General features: G+C 45.6%; 1 long non-coding RNA gene across 1 annotated transcript; it reads left to right on the top strand.

Annotated features, from left to right (window-relative positions):
• Positions 1–713: 713 nt before the first annotated feature.
• LOC148121880 (uncharacterized) lies at positions 714–4,502 on the top strand. Its single transcript, XR_015738148.1, has 2 exons — positions 714–1,878; positions 1,959–4,502. It is a non-coding gene; the product is annotated as an uncharacterized LOC148121880 (long non-coding RNA).
• Positions 4,503–5,303: the final 801 nt, after the last annotated feature.

Genomic DNA, 5,303 nt, shown 5'->3' with positions numbered 1-5,303 from the left:
CTGGTTCCCCTCCCCCTCTCTGCACAGGGCCCAGTGCAGTCTGGACTCACTCTGGACTCTCCCAGATGTCCCTGCCTCTGACTATGCTCTCCCTCGTGTCTTCAATCAACTTTCTCCTCCACCAGACCTAGGGGCAGTCATGTCCTTTTTATTTGTTTGTTTGTTTGTTGTTTCCTTGGGTTTTTTTTCCAGACAGAGTTTCTCTGTAGCTTTGGAGTCTGTCCTAGAACTAGTCTTGGTCTTGTAGAACTCACAGAGATCTTCCTGTCTCTGCCTCCCAAGTGCTGGGTTTAAAAGCATGTGCCACTACTACCCAGCTTTGTCTGGTATTTTTGTCTGGAGTGATTGTTGTTGTTGTTCATCCACTTGATTCAGATGGTTAGTCTTAACTGTTACTTGGTGGAACTTAGAATCAATCATCTCGGAGGCAGAACTTTGTGAAGTCTCCATAGTGTTAGGGCATTAGATGAGAAGTATAATGGTCTGTCCTATCTCTTTAAGAGACAAGCCCCGCCCACACCCCCTTCCACCTAGGCAAGTGGATCTTCTGCTTCAAGCCCACAGTCTCTCTACCCTCTTTGGGAGAAGTGGCAGCTGTGGCACCTCTCCTCCTCTTCCCTTTCCCCTCTCTCTTTCTGTTTTATTTTCCCTCTCCCTCTCTCCTCCTGACCTTTCCTTTCCTTTTACTGAATAAACTATACACAGACCTGCATGCTGTGCCTATCCGTAACCCACCTGCCACGGCTGACCCACCGACATGCTGAGGTCTCTCACCCACCGCCTCCCACCCCCCTGGGACCCACAGAGGCCTCGTGTGGTAGAACCTAGCTGTCCCTCATGACCCACTACGGCCCCTCCGGGAGCTGTGCCATTTTACTTAAACCATTACATTGGTGCTCTGTGACTTGGCCAGGCTCTCTCCATGTTCCCTCCTGCCCGCAGGTAAGCCAGCCCAGGACATGTGGAACTCTGGGCTCAGGAACCGGGTATCTACCTGAGCACTGATCTCTATGCACACCAGAGGCTTCGGTGGTGAGTTTTCCCCTTCCAATCAGCTTAACTGTTTCTCTGAACCTGAGGAATTGACCGTTGAGCTCCTGAAAATCCTATGGTGTTCCTAGACATGGGGGGAAGTTGCCCCCAGTCACAGCCTTCACTGCTATGGTTGAGCCCTGTGCTGATGTTCATCTCTGGTTGTCCACCCACGTGTCCATCTGCATCTCGCCTGAACGGGGAGCTGTTCTCATTGTAGGCTTGAGGTGCCACAGTTTTTGTGGGCTTTTTACACGGTCTTGACCATGGGAAGCAAGCCGTCCCAGTTTATCAACAGCCTCATGCTTTGATGCCTTACTTAAAATCCTCCACACATGCCGGGCGGTGGTGGCGCACACACGCCTTTAATCAGGAGGCAGAGTCAGGCAGATCCCTGTGAGTTCGAGGCCAGCCTGGTCTACAAGAGCTAGTTCCAGGACAGGCACCAAAAACTACGGAGAAACCCTGTCTCGAAAAATACAAAAAAAAAAAAAATCCTCCACACTTATTCGTCTTTCTTCAAAAAAATGGCCTTAATATAACTTGGGGGTAAATTGTCTGTTTGTGCGGGTTTTCATGATTCTGGCTCTGGATAGCAACCGCCCATGGTGGGCGGCCCCAGCTTTTAAAATTCCAGCCGGCTTTTCCATTCCAGCTGTGGCATGGTGCAGTTTTTCTGGTTCCAGCCTTTTGCTCCCCTCTGTGACTTGTGGTATGGCATGGCGGCTCAGCAACAGGGCAGATCACACCTTTAGGTCCCTCTCATTAAGCTTAGAATCCTTACAGCTCAAAAATTGTAACTTTTTCCCCACAACACGTGGCTGCTACCATGTTGACTGGGGTCAGGTGACTTTATCGCCATCTTGGCTGAGGCCAGATGGGTCAGGTGACTTTATCGCCATCTTGGCTGAGGCCAGATGGGTCAGGTGACTTTATCGCCATCTTGGCTGAGAGCCAGGTCACGTAACCAAGCTCTCCCATTCTTATGTATGCCCTGCCTTCCCCCCTTCCCTGGTGTTCACTGAAATCCTCTTGTTAACTCTGTTACAGGTGTTTTGCATAGTGACGTGCTTTTGATAGGGCCCATCAAAAAACATGCATGTTGCCCGATTCCTGTTCAATCTTTCTGTATATAATAATTGTTCATTACATCTCATTTCAGACTACAAAATCATAAGTCTCGTATTTTAAACTGGTATGTACTTTTAACTCGCTTACAAAAATGCCTTATATTCAATATTAAGCTGTTCTCTACCATTGTCAGTTCTGCCACTAATCTTATATTACAAACAGTTTTTTTCTTTCTGTCTTTTTACGAATGTAAATCTTACCTGTTAAGAGCCAGTACAGTCAAGCTCAGACCCAACCTTCCAGACAGATTCTATACTGTATACCTAATATAAACAGTCCTCAACTGCTCAGAGATCTGGGGAATGTGATATTTAAATATCTAATTATTAAAAAAACTTTTCATAACAAAAAGAGACACGTTGGCTCCTAGCAGCACTCTGTTTCCTACAAGAAGACAGAAGACAAACAGACACAGAACAGCATCCATCTGCAGTTGCAGATCAGCGTCCATTTGCAGTTCACTTCGACTGCCGAGTGCTGACCATTGGGGCAAAACTGCCTTTCACCTAAACTGAAGACCTCCAGACATGGACGGAATCACTGGAATTGACAGCCTAGCTGCCCAGGTCAAGGTAGGCCTGTCTTCCTACATATTTCTTAGCCCACAGGGTCTTCTGGAGCCTGACAGGCCCTGCGCTAACCAACAAAGGTCAAGTGCAACCTTCAGCGACCATTGAGAACCCAAAACTCTGGGTGCCAACCTAGTGAGTTCTCTGTCACTTTCTAATCAGTAACTCAAGTAAAATCTTATCCTTCTCAAAGATCTCTGACAGTTTGATAGCTGAGAGGTTTTGCCAGGTTGCCTCACCAAATAAAAAATACTTTTCATTATACAAAAATATGTCACAGTCATACAATGCATATGTCTAAAACTTCTGTTTTTACAAACCCAAGGAGTTCATGTGAGATCCAGGGAGCTGAATTAAAGAACCCACCGTAAACAGGTCAGATACATCCCCCTCAATTCCCTGGTCCTAAAATTTTTCTCCCCTAATTTAACTTTGTACTCTGTTCTGCCAATACCTTAACCAGGTACAAGGGACACCAGACATTCGCATGCCACAGACACCTGTCGGGAGCAGAGACCAGCTATACCAGGATGTGACCAGCACCCAGCCTTCTCTCGGTTCCCCCCTCAAGACGACACCCACAAATCAGCCAGAAGCAGTCTTGAGAATTCGCCGCCCCAATTCCTTCAAACTGTGGTGTCTAATCTCCTGCTTTTTATTATAAAAAGGATCCGGGAATGTTATTCCTTTGATCTCTGGTCCCTTTAAGGGGCAAGCCACGCCCACTCTCGGTGACTCCTGACCCCTGTCCTGCCATCTTGGATTCATTCTTACTGCTTTCTTCTGGGGGCTGCGTGCATCTCCCCATCTCTCTCTCTCTTTCTCTCTATCTCTGTCTCTGTCTTTCTTTTGGACCTCTTGTAAGTGGTCCCTGCTATGAAGAATCATTCAGGAGGGCCCCTAGCCTCTGGCTTCCCAGTTACCCAGACCAGGCGTCATTAACACCCCGTTGGTAGAGAAAAGACGTTTTCCTATAGGCCTTGCAGTCATGCTGTTTTCACGGGTTTTCACATTTTCAGTCATGGAATATAAACCCCCAAACTATCAGCCACCCACCTGCAAACACTCTGCTGGTGTCCCACTGGCTCTGCTTTTCCTTTTGCTGGGCAACCCCTTCCCCATCCATCTGAAAATGCTTTTTTCCTCTCGCTCCTATTCCTTCTATTCTGTCCCTGCCACCACTACTGCTGGTCCCACAGAAACTGACAAGATTAGTCAGATCCGCAAGGCAGCTGTTTTCAGTTCCAGCCTTTCCTCCCTGCCGTGGCTTGTGGCACAACTGATTGGCAACAGGACAGATCAAGCCTCTAGGTCTCTCTTGATATTGTATTTAAAACTCTCATGGCTCAAAAAACATGGCTTCTCCATACAGCATGTGACCACCACCATTTTCACTGAGATCAAGTGACTTCACCGCCATCTTAACTGAGGGCCAGGTCAGGTGACCAATTCCTGCTATCTTTACTGAGGTATTACCTGCCTGGTCCCCTGGTGCTGACTCTGTCACATGTATGTTTTCTGCAGTGGCATTCCTTTGGTAGGGCACACCAAGAGCATCTGCTTCGCCCAACTCCTGTTTAGTGTGTGTGTGTGTATGCATACATGTAACTTAAATGTACCTATGTTTACTGTTAAATGTTATAATGTCATTCCAGACTAAAAAACAATAAGTCTCATGTTTTAAATTGATATGTACTTTTAAGTCTCTTACAAAAATACTATATATTTAATCTAACACTGCTTTAAAATATATTAAACAGTTCTCTACTATTGTCATTTTTACTGTTAAGCTTTATTGCAAGCAGTTTTTTATTATTTCTGTTTTTTACAAGTATAAATCTTACCTGTTAAGTTGAGAGCCAGTACAGTCAAGCTTGGACCCAGCTCTCTAGGCAGATTCTATAACTTATCTGTATCCAGTAAACAGTCCTCAACTGCTCAGAGATTTGAGTAATATGGCATTTAGATGTTTAATTATTTAAAAGTTTTCATAACAAAAAGAGACAGGTTGGCTCCTAGCAACAGCATTCTACTTGCTCCAAAGAAGACAGAAGACAAATGGGCACAGAACAACAACATCCATCTGCAATTCACTTCAACTGTCAAGCACTGACCACTTGGAAAAACTACCTTTCATCTAAACTGAAGATCTCCAGACAGTATAAAGAATCACCAGAATAGACAGCATAGCTGCTCAGGTCAAGGTAGGCTTGTCTGCCTACAGATTTCTTAGCCCACAGGATCATCTGGAGCCTGGCAGGCCCTGTGCTAAACAGCAAAAAGCAAATACAACCTTCAGCGACCATGGAGGATCCTGAGAAATAGGTCTAGGTGCCAACCAAGTAAGTTCTCTGTCATTTTTTTAAATTAATAACTCCTCAAGTAAAATTTTGTCCTTTTCAAATATCTCTGATACAGTTTGACAGATGAGAGGCTTTGTCAGTTTAAAAGGGCAACCTCAGGCTGGAGAGATGGCTCAACAGTTAAGAGCATTGTCTGCTTTTCCAAAGGTCCTGAGTTCAATTCACAGCAACCACATGATGGTTCACAACCATCTGTAATGAGATCTAG

This window comes from Myodes glareolus, chromosome 6, assembly GCF_982192425.1.
Source record: "Myodes glareolus chromosome 6, mMyoGla1.1, whole genome shotgun sequence".
NCBI classification, from domain to species: Eukaryota; Metazoa; Chordata; class Mammalia; order Rodentia; family Cricetidae; genus Myodes; species Myodes glareolus.
This window is presented reverse-complemented; position numbering and strand designations above follow the sequence as displayed.